This window comes from Delphinapterus leucas, chromosome 12 (genome assembly GCF_059928025.1).
Source record: "Delphinapterus leucas isolate spDelLeu-1000000601 "Yukka" chromosome 12, BTC_Dleu_Yukka2, whole genome shotgun sequence".
Classification (NCBI taxonomy): domain Eukaryota; kingdom Metazoa; phylum Chordata; class Mammalia; order Artiodactyla; family Monodontidae; genus Delphinapterus; species Delphinapterus leucas.
Window position 1 is genome coordinate 26,622,639 of NC_143140.1, and position 16,422 is coordinate 26,639,060.

The 16,422-nt window shown below is 43.2% G+C and overlaps 1 protein-coding gene across 6 annotated transcripts in view; it reads right to left on the reverse strand.

Moving 5' to 3' along the window:
- LOC111163420 (uncharacterized) overlaps positions 1–16,422 on the reverse strand; it is a 423,524-nt gene that overhangs the window by 377,126 nt on the left and 29,976 nt on the right. For all 6 annotated transcript variants that reach the window (XR_016395145.1, XR_016395143.1, XR_016395144.1 and 3 more), the window contains exon 1: positions 1–16,422. This exon is cut by the window's left edge; it is cut by the window's right edge and continues 29,976 nt beyond it. The gene's annotated coding sequence lies outside the window, so the exon portion shown is untranslated.

Below are 16,422 nucleotides of genomic sequence, written 5' to 3' on the forward strand. Positions count from 1 at the left end.
TAACTTATAAGGGAGGGACTTGCCTGGCAGTCCAGTGCTTAAGACTTTGCCATCCAATGCAGAGGGTACAGATTTGATCTCTAGTCAGAGAGTTACGATCCCACGCGCCTCACAGCCAAAAAACCAAAACATAAAACAGAAGCAGTATTGTAACAAATTTTAAAAAGACTTTAATAATGGTCCACATCAAAAAAAAAAAAATCTTGGGACTTCCCTGGTGGGGCAGTCGTTAAGAATCACCTGCCAATGCAGGGGACAAAGGTCCGATCCCTGGTCCAGGAAGATCCCAGGTGTCACAGAGCAACTAAGCCCGTGCACCATAACTACCGAGCCTGCGCTCTAGAGCCCGCATGCTGCAACTACTGAGCCCACGTGCTGCAACTACTGAAGCCCATGAGCCTAGAGCCCGTGCTCCGCAACAAGAGAAGCCACCGCAATGAGAAGCCCGCGCACCGCAACGAAGAGTAGCCCCCGCTCGCCACAACTAGAGAAAGCCCGCACGCAGCAACGAAGACCCAACGTAGCCAAAAATAAAAATCTTAAAAAAATTAAAACCTATAAGGGAAAAGAATCTGAAAAACTATATATACATATATATATATATATATATATATGAATCACTGTGCTGTACACTGTGTTGTGAAACTAACACAACATTGCAAATCACCTATACTTCAATAAAAATAAAATTTTAAAAAGCAGAAGTGTGGAATGATTCCCAGCAACCATGAGGATCTTGGGAAGTGCTTAAAAATACAAGTGGTGGCCACGAACAAGAAATGTGTTCACAGCTCCTGTGGAGGAAAAAACAGCAAACATTACATTGAATAGACTCAGACACTTTAACAGGCAGATTTCTACCTTGTGGGATCTTTCTCTGTTTCCTCTTTACTGTACCAAACCCAGGACTGCCCATTTAGAAAGCAATCCTTCAATCACCCATAAGTATGTATTGACTCTTTTCAAGAGACCATGCTAGGTATTTTGGGAGGTGAAGAAGTAGAAGGTTCTGTCCTTGCTCTCAGAGTGGTTACAGCCTAGCTGGGGACTGGGTTGATAACATTCAGAAAGAAAAAATGAGCACCTCCAAGCAATCCCACGCTGCTGGATTCCAGACTCAACATGGCCTGGAGTGGAGGGGAGGAGTCTGGGGGAAGACTGACTGCCCCTTATTTACCATTTACCTTCTCTGAGCTTCCATTTCTGTACAATGAGGAACCTAGGATGTCGTGAGAGTTTTATAGAGTTGATAGCACAGTGTAAGTACTAAATAAACAGCTACTTCCATCATTATTATCATAAGCATCATCATTATTTAGTAGTATCTCCTAAAAGAAGAACTTCCCAAAAGGTAGGGCAATGTCTTGCAAGTCCCACCCTGGAACTGAAATGCACTTGCCTACTGTTATCAATAGTATTTAGGGAAACTGACTACTTCATGGATTAAACGAATGTTTATTATTTGTTATCAGACTACATCCACCACAGATAATGTTCTTTGAGACACTGAAACCGAGCTCCCAACAAGGTCAACATTACTCACGTTCGGCAGATGAACAAGCAGACATTTGGAGCCATGCCGTTTATAACTAGTGTCCATCAGTGGGTGACAGGGAGCAGATTGATAAAATAAGCAATGTGCTCAGGTCAAAGTCACCCAAGGATGGAAGGGCTGGATTACAGAGGCTCTGTGATGGCAACTGCTTGTCAGGTGTCCTAGCAATTTTTCCACCAACTCAGACGCCACCTTCTCCATGAACCCTTCTCAGAGACCCCCAGACAGTTAGCTGCTTCTCCCTAGGAGTTAAGAGTATTTTCATACTATATAGTATATAATATTATGCTTGTCTACTTACATGTCCTTCTGCCCAGTTAATGCGAATGTTCATCATGGTCTAGGGCTATAACTGAATCAAAACTTGTTGAAACTCAGAAGGTGTCACTTAAGGAATTTTTTGCCCTCAGAAAAATTAGATGAACCTGGCTCAGGCCTCCCAATCGCACCATCTTGGATGAGTCTCTTGTCCTCCCCACAAGAGCTGTGACATCCAACCCTATTCCTTTGAGACACTCTTGTCTCTGCTCCTGCCTCTGCACAGGCAGTTCTACCCCGAGGCACCCTAAAAGCAAAACCCACACCTATCATTTTTCCCAGAAAGGAACTCAGACACACTGAGCATATCATGGTTATGGTTGTTGGCTTGAAGATCAGAGGGTCCCTGGGGGTGGGGGCCCTTGTCACAGTACATCACAGGGCTCCCACCCTCACCTCTTGTCTTTCTCAGAGAACCAGCCCACGCCCATGCCCTGGTCTCCAGAAGCCCCAGCTCCAGCCACACACCTGCATCCTACACATGGAAATTTGGGGAAATCCAGTTCAGCCGTGTCTTCCTGCCTGCTTCTCTCCTGGGAGCCAGCCCCTGTCATTCCTAGTTTCTCCCAAAATTCCAGTGAATAAAATGTATTCACATAAATGAATAACTGAGTGAGCATTTGGCCCATAACTGACACTTAATAAATAGTGGTGGAATATATGTAAAGGAGTGAATGAACAAATGAATGAAAGGAAGCTAGTCATGTGTACCTCTAAATCAAGCTGGATTCCTGGTTGAGGTGCAGAATACATGAAAATGGACAAGTCAGCACAGAATACATGAAAATGGACAAGTCAGCACATCTGGCTGTCATCGAATTTCCTGATCAGACAGAATAAAAGCCTATATGGCATAGAGGTTACCTACAGGCTGGAATGTTTTCTATTTACTTATTTATTTCTTTATATTTCTTTTTATTTATTCTTTTTTTTTTTTTTTTTTTTTGGCTGCATTGGGTCTTCGTTGTGTCATGTGGGATCTTCCTTGCGGCATGCAGGCTCTTTTTTTGTCGTTGCGGTACATGGGCTCTTCGTTGCAGTGCATGGGCTTCTCTCTAGTTGCAGTGCGCAGGCTTCTCTCTAGTTGTGGCACGCAGGCTCTCTCTAGTTCTGGCATGCAGGTTTTCTCTCTCTAGTAGAGGTGCACAGGCTTAGTTGGCCTGCAGCATGTGAGATCTTAGTTCCCCAACCAGGGATCGAACCCACATCCCCTGCACTGGAAGACAGATTCTTTACCACTAGACTGCCAGAGAAGTCCCTGGAATGTTTTCTAAACAAAAGAACAAAGATATTATGCCTGAGAAGGAAAAGCAAACCTGGAGCAAGGGAAGATTCCTTAGTAAAGAAGCCCAGAGCACTTGCCTGTGACAAGAAGGCAGACAGTGAGAAGACTGGATTCCTGTCACCGTTGATGAACGTGTCCAACGCACAGTGAGGTCAAACGAACCAAAACCTCAGAGTTTGGAGCAGAGAAAGGTTTATTGCAGGGCCAAGCAAGGAGAATGGGTGGCTCGTGTTCAAAAGAACCACCCCCCCCAACTCCCTGATGGTTTTCAGGGAAGAGTTTTTAAAGGTAAAATTTGGGGTGAGGGCTGTAGGGTATATAACCCTCCTCTGATTGGTTGGTTGGGAGGTAACAAGGTGGTGTTTCAGGAATCTCAGTCATCAGCCTTCTGATTCTGACCACTCTGGGGTCTATGTGCTTGGGCTCAGCCTGAAGTTACCATCCTCCACCCAGGTGGGGACTTAGTTCCTGTAGAAGAGCCCAGAGATATATATCAGATTGTTTTGTAAAAGGACACAGAGATGCTTTTGTACCTGGGAGGGCCCTGTAGGGCCCTGCCTGGCTTCATCACCAGAGCAGGCCCCCTTCCCTGATTTACCAAACCCCCATGGCCAGTACTGGAGCAAGGCACAGAATGTGGCTTCAGCTGTGAATCCTCATGGTCAGGGAACATCTGTCCCCAGCTCCAAGAAGGGCCTGATTGCCGGTCTTCACTGAACAGAAAATCCCTCCTTTCTCAGAGCCTTGGGGTGGACCTGCAAGCTCTCCTCACATCCCCATTGGCAGCCTCAGAAACCTCATCTCCAACCCCTGCCCCAGAGAGAAATGCCAGAAACATCCACATCATACTGTAAAAGACAGTTTTCCAGAGAGAACAGTTTTATCCACCCCTCCTTATGTGGGCTTTCAAATGTTCTTCTTTCCTTCTCTGCTGGGTATGAATGAATCACATCCTCAGGAAATACAGCCCGTTGAGTAAATCAGCACTCTGGAATGTCTTTAGAAATAAAGCTAGTTTGGCTGACTCATTGGACAAATGCAGCTGTAACCAAACACTTGAAGCCCTGAAACAGGTATCCTCTGGTATTGATTCAAGGTGGGTTACACTGGTGCCCAGGTATTTGTTGAACTAAAAGGGCAAGGCGGCTTAAGAGCCCTTACTCAGTGGGGTTACTCATTTACCTGAAAAAATGAGGAGAATCAAAACAGTCTGGGAATCTAGCTTTAGGAGTAGCATGGCTAAAGTTCCTTTTAAAGGAACAATATTAGGGAGCTACCAAGGAGAGGCTGTATGTATTTAGAGCATCTTTTATCAATGTGCTGGAAAAATTAAAGAGATTTAGAACTTTGTGTCCAAAGATAAACTCTGAAAAAAAGAACAATATTATTAGTTTATGGTCACACAATTTGTCCCTGGGTTTCAGACTTGATGGAATAATTTAGCATTACTGGGGAATGTGAGTCAAGCTGGGGGCAGTTCAGGAAATCGGGTGAGGCCCATCTGTCCTATGCAAATAAATAATACTCCCAGACACAGGCAAGGTTTTCATCTACCTTCCAAAATCAGAGTGAACTCTTACGCCTAAAAATAAAGGGCAGTGAAGTGTACTCACAATGCCATCTGAGGCACATGACTCAAACCACTTAAACCCAATTACTCCCCCGTCTTCTGTTCGTCACAGCCAAAAGAGACCTGACTGCAAACCTGGCTGAAGGGGGTCACAGGTACCAGAACACAGGCGAGAGATCCTTGGCACCCCCTAGGTGATGGAAGGGAATCACAGGTGTCAGTACTCAACTGGGCACAGCACACCAAGTCACAAGAGAAAATTGTATTTCTCTTCTAAGCTGCAATAATACATCCTTCCAGACCACAATCCCTCAAATTTCATTCCAGTCCATGTCCTTCGAGTCCAGTTCAAGCTGTGGCTAGGAATTCAAAATAAACTGCTGATTTTGAGAGCCATAAAGCTTTGCACAGAAAAAAAAAGAAAGCTAGTTGTTATTGTTAAGGGAAAAACTACACACATATTTGGCTCAAACCAGAGGAAAGGTGGGGCTAAAAGCCAAGTATAAAATGAAAAAAATTCCTCTTTCCAAGGATGGGTGGGTTCGTGTTAATAAGTTAACGCCTGATAAGCCAGTGCAAAATCCAGGGTGGAGGGCTGCCCCAGTTCTAGCCAGGTCAAGTCAGCCTTAACACTGACTTGGAGAAATCCTTACCTGGGTGGACCTTGTCCTTTAGAGATAACTCCCAACATCCCTCCTGTTTTCTGGCCTTTCTCCACCCACTCTAATGCCCCTTTATCTACCTGCTCTCTCTTCAGCAAGATGCTCCCTTACAGGGGAACTACCAGCCTATTCAGTCCCTTTGTGTGAGATATGAAAGCATATCTTTCATATCTCAGCCTGACGGACGGATGGCACCTCTAAGGGGCAGGCAGCAGCCCTTATAAAGCTGTCCAATATTCCCCTCACCCTCAGAGGGCACAGGTTCACACAGAGATACACCCCATGACTGTCTTCATTCTTCTCCCCAGCTCTAACTCACAACCCAACATGAGAACCACCTCAAGCCAGGTCCCAGATCACCTGGCACTTTGTCACTTCCAAAGAGCCTCAGGTGACAATTTCCTAACCTCACCCTTGCTGGAATGCTAATTAAAAGTGGTTAAGAAAAAACAAGTGGTTAAGAAGAAAGCCTTAACCAGGGCCCTTCTTTCTCAGACACTGTTTTTGATGTTTGTTTATGATTTAAAGTGATACTTTTTTACTGTAGAAAGTATAAGAGCCTACTCTAATTCTTTTCTTTCTTTTTTTTTTTGCAAATTATTGAATAGGAATTTTTTGCATAAGGTATCATACTTATTCTCCTATGCCATTAAACATTTTTTGAAACATTGTAATGGCTGCAATATATTCCCTTGCATGAAAGTACCTGTTTTTTACCCTCAGCTTTATTGGGGTGTAATTGACAAATAAAAGTGTAAACTCTGCATTTTTACACCCCTCCCCACATTTTATGTTTTTGATGTCACAATCTACACCTTTTCATAGTGTGTATCCATTAACAAACTACTATAGCTACTTTTAATACTTTTTGTCTTTTAATCTTCATACTAGAGTTATAAGTGATCTACCCATCACCATTACAACATTAGAGTATTCTGAATTTAACTATATATTTACTTTTACCAGTGAGTTTCATATTTTCCTGTTACTTATCAGTTTCCTTTCATTTCAGCTTGAAGAACTCCCTTTAACATTTCTTGTAAGTCCTGTCTGGTGGTGATGAAGTCTTTCAGCTTTTGTTTGCCTGGAAAACTCCTTATCTTTCCTTCAGTTCTGAAGGAAAACTTGGCCTGGTAGAGTATTTTTGATTGGGAGTTTTCCTTTTCTTCCAGCACTTCGAATATATCATCCCAGTCCCTTCTGGCCTGCAAAATTTCTGCTGAAAATTCTGATGATAGTCTTACGGGGGGTTCCCTTGTGCATAACAAGTTGATTTTTTTCTTGCTGCTTTTAAGATTCTCTCTTTGTCTTTAACTTTTGACAATTTAATCATAACGTGTCTCCGGGTTATGAAACCATGAGTCTCTTTGGTTCCTCTTATTTGGAACTCTCTGATCTTCCTGGATCTGGATGTCTGTTTCCTCCCCCAGGTTAGAGAAGTTTTCAGCCATTATTTCTTTGAATAAACTTTCTGCCTCTTTCTCTCTTTCTTCTCCTTCTGGCATCCCTATAACGCATATACTTGTCTGCTTGCTGATGTCTTTTTTTCTTTTTGTTTCTCTGATTGGATGGATTTCACTGCCCTGTCTTCAAGTTTGTTGATCCTTTGTTCTGCTTGATCTAGTCGGATGTTGAACCCCCTCTACTGAATTTTGCATTTCAGTTATTGTATTCCTCCGCTTTGTGATTTCTATTTGGTACTTTTTAAAATATTTTTTATACTCTTGTTGAAATACTTACTTTGTTCAGGCACTGCTCTCCCGACCTCAGGGAGCATCTTTATAACTTGTCATTTTGAACTCTTTATCAAGTAAATCACTTACCTCTGTTTCACGGTGCTTATGGTGTGTCAATGTGGGTTCATCAATTGTAACAAATGTACCACATTGGTGGGGAATGTTGATAATGGGGAGGCTGTGGCAGGGAGGGAGGGAAGAGGGTATGTAGTAACTCTGTACTTTATTCTCATTTTGCTACAAATCTAAAACTGCTCTAAAAATAAAGTCATTTAAAAATTTAAAACTAAAACAAAACAAAAAAATTGTTTCTGGAGATTTATTTTGGTTTTTGTTTGGGACATATTCCTTGCTTTCTTCATCTTCCTTGACTTTCAGTGTTAGTTTCTGCACAAGTCTTGACAGCATGGTCTTGTGTAAGAGATAAACCTCATCAATCACTCCTGGCTGAGCTGCTGTTTGTCTTTCAGGCCTTTTGGTTGTCCAAGCCACCTTCTTTGTTCTTAGTGGCTTCCAGTAGTTGAATATGCCAAGATCCATCAGTGTCCCAAAAGAGAAGATTACATTCAATACCTAGATACAGGCTGATTGGAAGCTGGACCCTCAGGCAGCAACTGGGAAAGTATGTAGTTAAGGTCCTTCCAGGGAGAAACCAGGAGATGGGTGTTTTAACCTGCTCTTTCTGCGCTGGGCCCACAGGAGATTGTTCTTGTGCCCATTAAGAACTGCTTATTTGTTTGCTACAACCTTGTAGGACTTGTGAATGCAAGCTCCACTGACTATGAGAGCCAGGTGATCTGGGGGCCCATCTCTCAGATAGCAGCTACAAAAAGCGGGGTGCCAGATGTTTGTAAAACTCCTTCCAAAGAGATACTGGCAACTTGGAGCCAGCTAGAGGGATAAGGAAAAGGAGGTGTTTGCCAGTTTCCCCAGCCTCTAGAGAGGACTGCAGGCAGCACCTAGATGTGTACAGATTAGACGCCTAACCCTCTGACAGCAGTTTTCAAAGTATGAAGATGGACCCCTTTCAGGTTAAGACTGAGAAATGGTGGTTTTTGCTTGATCCCTTTTTGCTAGTTTCTAGATTTCTCTCAGAAGTAATTGCTCCCTGTGTACCTGTGTACTTAGTGTGTCCATGGGAGGAGGGGAGTTTGGAGCCTCCTATGTTGTCATCTTGGTGAACCCCCTCTGGAAGTATGGGAATTGTTCCATTGGGCCTGACTGTGATATGTCCATTTATGCATTACCCATTATTGCCTGTGGTTTGGGTTCCTAACCATTGTAGGAAAAGGCAAGTTGTGTATAAACAAATAGACTGGGCCCATCTCTTCTACCCCTAGTCACAGTTTAACTTGCTCTTTAGGAGATGACTAAATCTTCCAGGCAAGTTGGGAGAATGTCACTTGCTCTGGCAGGCCAATGGGGAAGGCAGTGTGCTAAGAGCACCTATTAGCACCTCCATATCTCTCTCCCCTTTTCCTCTCCTTCTTTGCTCAGGAGACTAGGTGATAGGCCACATCAAAGAGCCCCTCCAGCCCTCCAGCTTCCCGTGGGTTTGTTGGAAGGGGGGCGACAAGAGATCAGAGAGATGGGAACAGGGAGGGAGAGGTATTTACTACCCTGGCTTCCTTCCTGCAGGATGGCCTCCACCAAAGAGAGGTCCCAGCTTCTCTCAAGGCAGCCTTTCCATATGACTCTCTGCCCTGGTAGCCGTACTCCCTCCCTGGCCACTTCAAGCCTAGGCTATTTCTAGCCCCACACTGAATTCCCCAGTAGTTCCCCCAAACCCTGCTCACGCCTTTGTAAACAGTCCCTTAAATAAAACCTTCTTAAGTTATCCTATTCTGTTTCCTTCTGGGGCCCGGACTGATATAGCAGGGATGCACAAGTTCTCCTTTAATTAATTAATTAATACACCTACAAGTAGGGCCAGCTCCAGGTTTCACAAACGATTTTGCTTTTTCAGGTCCTTTGAGGTCCTACCATGAAAGAATAGGGAGCAAACTGGCAAAACAAGTCATAAAATGTTTCAGCCCATGATATGTGCTGTGAAGATGGGGCAAATAATGTGCTGTACAAGCACACATGAGACGGACCCACTCAAGCTAGATCCCTGAGGGTGAGGAAGAATTTAATGGGGCAAGGAAGCCCTCACCTGGATCAGAGAGCCTCCCTGCCTATGTTAAACTATGCCAGACACTGCCTGCAACTTGAAGCTTGTTCTGGCACCAAAAAACTCATGTCAAGGAGAGTTATAGGACACCCGGCACATCATTCATTTATTTATTGAATGCCTCAATATGCCAGGCTGTGTTCCAAGTAATGACCTCACTTCCAAGCATGCCTTTTATCCCTATATTCTCCCATCATGAAATGAAAGGCAAGTCACACACCATCACCATCATCACCATCATCATCTCTTATCTGCCATTAGACTTTGGTTTCTCACCTTTAGAACCATGTCTTCAATTTTCCATCACCCAGAACTCTTCCTCCTCTTAAGTTTTACATAAGATACCCTAATATCCTACTCTAGCAAACCCCTAGCTGTCTCATGTTCTCATTCCCACGGTACCTTCCCTTCTACCTCATACAGATATCTAGGACTTTAACCTTCCATTTATTTCCATTCATCTATTTCCTCTTGGATCCCCTTCCTTCCTTACTATTACCCCAAGATTCTGACAGGTCTCCCTACATTTAGGGTCTCCACCACTCAAATCATTTTCCACCCTGACGTCAGGGAGATATTTCTAAAATTACTTCTGTTCATGCCACTCCCCAAGATCTTAGCAGGGCATAACAATCCTGAACTACTCACTCTTCTTCAGACTTGGCGTGATCTCTTAAGGTTTGGAAATTTTGGCTTGTATTGTGTTCTACCCAGAATGTTCTTTCCTCTTTCTGCTTCAGTGAGCCCTTATGGAACCACAGAATTCCAGTCTGTCATCACTTCCTCACCCTGGTAGATGAAGCTGAGAAAGAACTTAGAAGAAACAAAATATTCAGTAGAAATTTCATGTTTCTGCAACAGGGTGATCAGTGAAACCCTTTCTCACAGCTCACTGCATTGTGTCATTTTGCTTTTGTGGGCATAGAGTCTTCTAGGAATAATCATGATAGGTGTAGGATTCTGCCTCTGGTTGACATGGTATGTTCCAGGGACAAAAACAAGTGACCTCTGTTGCCTCTGCTACATCCCTGATCCCACTGCCCTGGTTCATAAGCCCACCATTGCTTCCACATACTAGGGCAGCCCCTCTACCTGAAAATGCTTCATGTATTTGATTGCTTGTTAACTGTCAGCTTTCCCCACTAGAGTAGAGATTTTATCTACCATTTATTTATTTACAACACCTACAACATTCCAGGAATCTAGTAGTTCAATAAATATTATCCGAATGAAGGCAGGAAGAAAGCCTCCTAACAATTCTTTTTTTTCTTTTTCTTTTTGCGGTACGCGGGCCTCTCACTGCTGTGGCCTCTCCCATTGCGGAGCGCAGGCTCAGCGGCCATGGCTCACGGGCTCAGCCTTTCCGCGGCATGTGGGATCTTCCCGGACCGGGGCACGAACCCGTGTCCCCTGCATCGGCAGGCGGACTCTCAAACACTGCGCCACCAGCCCTGGTGCCATATTTTACCCTCCGGAGCTACTTAGGAGTTTGCTGCTTCCCCCACACATCATGATGTGCTTCCCTCCATGCCTCTGCTCACACAGTTCTCTGCACACCTGTCCCCATTCTTCTCATCTCTCTCAGATCTACTTATCCTTTGAGAATTTACTCAGCTCTTATGTCTTCTATCAATTCTCCCTCTCATCCCAGGCCCCATCAGGTTTGGGAACGTGCTCCAGGTCTTGGCACAAGGTCTAGCGGAACTTGAATAACTGGGCAGGTTGTAAGGGCAGAGATTCAGGTATGAGAAATAAGGTAGAAGGCTTAGAAGCCTTCACTGAGAAGGCTCACTGAGAAGAGGTGGAGTCCCAGGTCAAAGAGATCCCAGCCACAGGGCTAGTTTCATCTTTATGGTGAATATTTACTGAGCACTTACATGACATGCTTTTTGCAAAATGCTTTACAAATTTAAATTAACTTAATCTTCACAATGATGCTATAAGATGGGGACTACTATTGTTCTTATTTTATAGATGAGGAAGCTGAGCCGTAGAGAAGTTTTTCAATATCTGGTTTCATAACCTCTCCTAGGTCCCTCAGCAAGTAGGTGGTGAAACCACTGCCTGGCTCCAAAGTCAAGCACTTAGTCAAGGCTGCATAGCTTCCTGCACAACGATTTACAGTCATGAAGCTGGCTGAAGTCTGGACATGACAGCACCTAGACTCCTCAGGCCAGCCAAGAGATGGACTTTATCTCATAAGACTATGAAAATTTCTTTGCCCTGAGATCCAAACTCATCCAGCAACTTTTAAATTAATGTTAATACCAAAAGGCACCAGGACTAGGGGGAGGCCTGGATCACAGATATAAATATTCATGTAAAAAAATCATATGATTTATCTATTGTAAGTAGATAAAGTGACTTTCTGATTTACAGACAGTCTCTCTTGTACCTAACTCAGCTTAAGATCAACTCTGAGTATAATAAATTCACCCAGATAGACCATATTCTGGATCATAAAACACACCTTAATAATATAAAAGATAGATATTGTATAATGACTGCTCTCACACCACAATGGAATTAAAGTAGAAATTAATAACAGAAAGGTAGCTGGAAAATCACCAAATACTTGAAGACTAAATGATATACTTCTAAAAGACTAAAAGAAATCTCAAGAGAAATTTAAAATATTTTGAACTAAATGAAAATGAAAGTACAACTTATCAAAATTTATGGGATGCTGTGAAAGCAGCGCTTAGAGGGAAATTTATAGCATTGAATGTATATATTAGAAAAGAAGAAAGAGTCAAAATAAATTATCTAAGCTTCCACCAAAAGAAACCAGAAAAAGAAGAGCAAATTAAATCCAAAGTAAACATTAAGAAATAAATAATAGGGCTTCCCTGGTGGCGCAGTGGTTGAGAGTCCGCCTGCCGATGCAGGGGACATGGGTTCGTGCCCCGGTCCGGGAAGATCCCACATGCCACGGAGCGGCTGGGCCCGTGAGCCATGGCCACTGGGCCTGTGCATCTGGAGCCTGTGCTCTGCAATGGGAGAGGCCACAACAGTGAGAGGCCCATGTACCGCAAAAAAAAAAAAAAAAAAGAAAGAAAGAATAAAAATTTTAGCAGAAATCAATCAAACTGACAATAGGAAATCAACAGAGAAAAATCAATAAACCAAAAGTTGATTCTCTGGAAGATCAACAAAATCAATAAGGCTCTAGCCAGGCTAACTGAGAAAAAAAAAGAAAGAGAGGTCGCAAATTACTAATATCAGAAATGAAAGAGGGGACATCACTACAGAGCTCATGAACAAGGACAATAAAGAATACCATGAACAACTCTATGCCAACAAATTTGATAACCTAGATGAAAAGGAACAATTCTTTGAAAGACACAATCTGCTAAAACTCACACAACAAGAAATAGATAATATGAATAGGCCTATATCTATTAGATAAATTAAATTAGTAATTAATAATCTTCCAAAAGAGAAAACACTGGGTCCAAATGGGTTCACTGGTGAATTCTACCAAACATTTAAGGAAGAAATTATACCCATTCTCTACAATCTTTCTCTAGAATTGGAGAGAATACTTCTTAACTAATTCTATGAGACCAGCATAATCCTAATACCAAAACCAAAGACATTATAAGAAAATAAAACTATATACCAAATCGCTCATGAAGATAAATGCAAAAATCCTCAACAAAGTATCAGCAAATCAAATCCAACAATGTATAAAAAGAATTGTACACCACTACCAAATGGGATTTCTCCCAGGAAAGCAAGGCTGTTTCAAAATTAGAAAATGAATTAGTGTAGGGGGGCCTTCAAGACGGCGGAGGAGTAAAACGTGGAGATCACCTTCCTCCCCACAAATATATCAAAAATGCATCTACATGCGGAACAACTCCTACAGAACACCTACTGAACGCTGGCAGAAGACCTCAGACTTCCCAAAAGGCAAGAAAATCACCATGTACCTGGGTAAGGCAAAAGAAAAAAGAAAAAACAGAGACGAATAGGGATGGGATCTGCACCTCTGGGAGGGAGCCGTGAAGGAGGAAACATTTCCACATACTAGGAAGACCCTTCACTGGCAGAGATGGAGGGTGGGCAGGGGGGAAGCTTCAGAGCACAGAGGAGAGTGCAGCCACAGGGGTGCAGAGGGCAAAGCAGAGAGATTCCTGCACAGAGGATTGGTGCCAATCAGCACTCACCAGCCTGAGAGGCTTGTCTGCTCACCGCCCAGGGCGGGTGGGGGCTGGGAGCTGAGGCTCAGGCTTCGGAGGTCTGATCCCAGGGAGAGGACTGGGGTTGGCTGCGTGAACACAGCCTGAAGCGGGCTAGTGCGCCACAGCTAGCCAGAAGGAAGTCCAGGAAAAAGTCTGGACCTGCCGAAGAGGCAAGAGACCATTGTTTCAGGGTGTGCAAGGAGAGGGGATTCCTTCCCTGTGTGCCCACAGAAGGCAGAGCACTGCCTAAGCGGGTTCCAGAGACGGGCATGAGCCACCGGTAACAGCACGGACCCCAGAGACAGGCATTAAACACTAACGCTGCTGCCACCAAGAATCCTATGAGAAGCACAGGTCACTATCCACACCCACCCTCTGGGAGCCTATGCAGCCCACCACTGCCAGGGTCCCATGATCCAGGGACAACTTCCCTGGGAGAACACATGGCACACCTCAGGCTGGTGCAACGTCACGCCAGCCAAGACTGCCCTAAGCAGCCACTGCTTTAACCCCATCCTGTCTGGGCAGGAACAGATGCCTGAGGGTGACCTACATGCAGAGGCGTGGCCAAAACCAAAGCTGAACCCCAGGAGCGGAGCAAACAAAGAAGAGAAAGGGAAATCTCTCCCAGCAGCCTCAGGAGCAGTGAATTAAATCTCCACAAGCAACTTGATGTACCCTGCACCTGTGGAATACCTGAATAGACAACTAATCATCCCAAAATTGAGGCGTGGATTTTGGGAGCAACTGTAGACTTGGGGTTTGCTGTCTTCAACTGATTTGTTTCTGATTTTTATCTTAGTTTAGTTTTTAGTGCTTGTTATAATTGGAGGATTTGTTTATTGGTTTCGTTGCTCTCTTTATTCTTATTATTTTTTAATAATATTTTTATATTTATTTATTTTTCTTTCTTTTTTTCTCCCTTTTATTCTGAGCCGTGAGGCTGACAGGGTCTTGGTGCTCCAGGCTGGTGTCAGGCCTGAGCCTCTGAGGTGGGAGAGCCAAGTTCAGGACGTTGGACCACCAGAGACCTCCCAGCCCCATGAAATAACAACTGGCAAAAGCTCTCCCAGAGATCTCCATCTCAATGCTAAGACCCAGCTCCAACCAACAGCCAGCAAGCTCCAGGGCTGGATGCCCCATGCCAAACAACTAGCAAGACAGGAACACAACCCCACCCATTAGCAGAGAGGCTGCCTAAAATTATAATAAGGTCACAGACACCCCAAAACACACCATCAGATATGGTCCTGCCCACCAGAAAGAAAAGATCCAGCCTCAACCACCAGAACACAGGCACTACTCCCCTCCACCAGGAAACCTACACAACCCACTGAACCAACCTTAGCCACTGGGGATAGACACCAAAAACAAAGGGAACTACGAACATGCAGCCTGCAGAAAGGACACCACAAACACATTAAGTTAAGCAAAATGAGAGGCACAGAAACACACAGCCGATGAAGGAGCAAGGTAAAAACCCTCCAGACCAAATGAAGAGGAGATAGGTACTCTGCCTGAAAAAGAATTCAGAGTAATGATAGTAAAGGTGATCCAAAATCTTGGAAATAGAATGGAGAAAATACAAGAAACGTTTAACAATGACCTAGAAGAACTAAAGAGCAAACAAACAATGATGAACAACACAATAAATGAAATTAAAAATTCTCTAGAAGAAATCAATAGCAGAATAATGGAGGCAGAAAAAGGATAAGTGACCTGCAAAATAAAATAGTGGAAATAACTACTGCAGAGCAGAATAAAGAAAAAAGAATGAAAAGAATTGAGGATAACCTCAGAGACCTCTGGGACAACATTAAATGGGCCAAAATCCGAATTATAGGGGTCCCAGAAGAAGAAGAGAAAAAGAAAGGGTCTGAGAAAATATTTGAAGACATTGTAGTTGAAAACTTCCATAATGTGTGAAAGGAAATAGTCAATCAAGTCCAGGGAGTGCAGAGAGTCACATACAAGATAAATCCAAGGAGAAACACAGCAAGGCACATATTAATCAAACTATCCAAAATTAAATACAAAGAAAAAATATTAAAAGCAGCAAAGCAAAAGCAACGAATAACATACCAGGGAATCCCCATAAGGGTAACAGCTGATCTTTCAGCAGAAACTTTGCAACCCAGAAGGGAGTGGCAGGACATACTTAAAGTGATGAAAGGGGAAAACCTATAACCAAGATAACTCAACCCAGCAAAGATCTCAGTCAGATTCAATGGAAAAATTAAAACAAGCAAAAGCTAAGAGAATTCAGCACCACCAAATCAGCTTTACAACAAATGCAAAGGAACTTCTCTAGGCAGGAAACACAAGAGAAGGAAAAGACCAACAATAACAAACCCAAAACAATTAAGAAAATGGTAATAGGAATATACATATTGATAATTACCTTAAATGCAAATGGATTAATGCTCCAACCAAAAGACATAGACTGGCTGAATGGATACAAAAACAACACCTGTATATATGCTGTCTACCTGAGACCCACTTCAGACCTAGGGTCACATACAGACTGCAGGTGAGGGAATGGAAAAAGATATTCCATGCAAATGGAAATTAAAAGAAAGCTGGAGTAGCAATTCTCATATCAGACAAAATAGACTTTACAATAAAGACTATTACAAGAGACAAAGAAGGAAACTACATAATGATCAAGGGATCAATCCAAGAAGAAGATATAACAATTGTAAATACTTATGCACCCAACATTGGAGCACCTCAATACATAAGGCAAGTGCTAACAGCCATAAAAGGGGAAATTGACAGTAACACAATCATAGTAGGGGACTTTAACAGCCCACTTTCACCAATGTACAGATCATCCAAACTGAAAATAAATAAGGAAACAAAAGCTTTATATGACACATTACACAAGATGGACTTAATTGATATTTATAGGACATTCCAGCCGAAAACAACGGAAT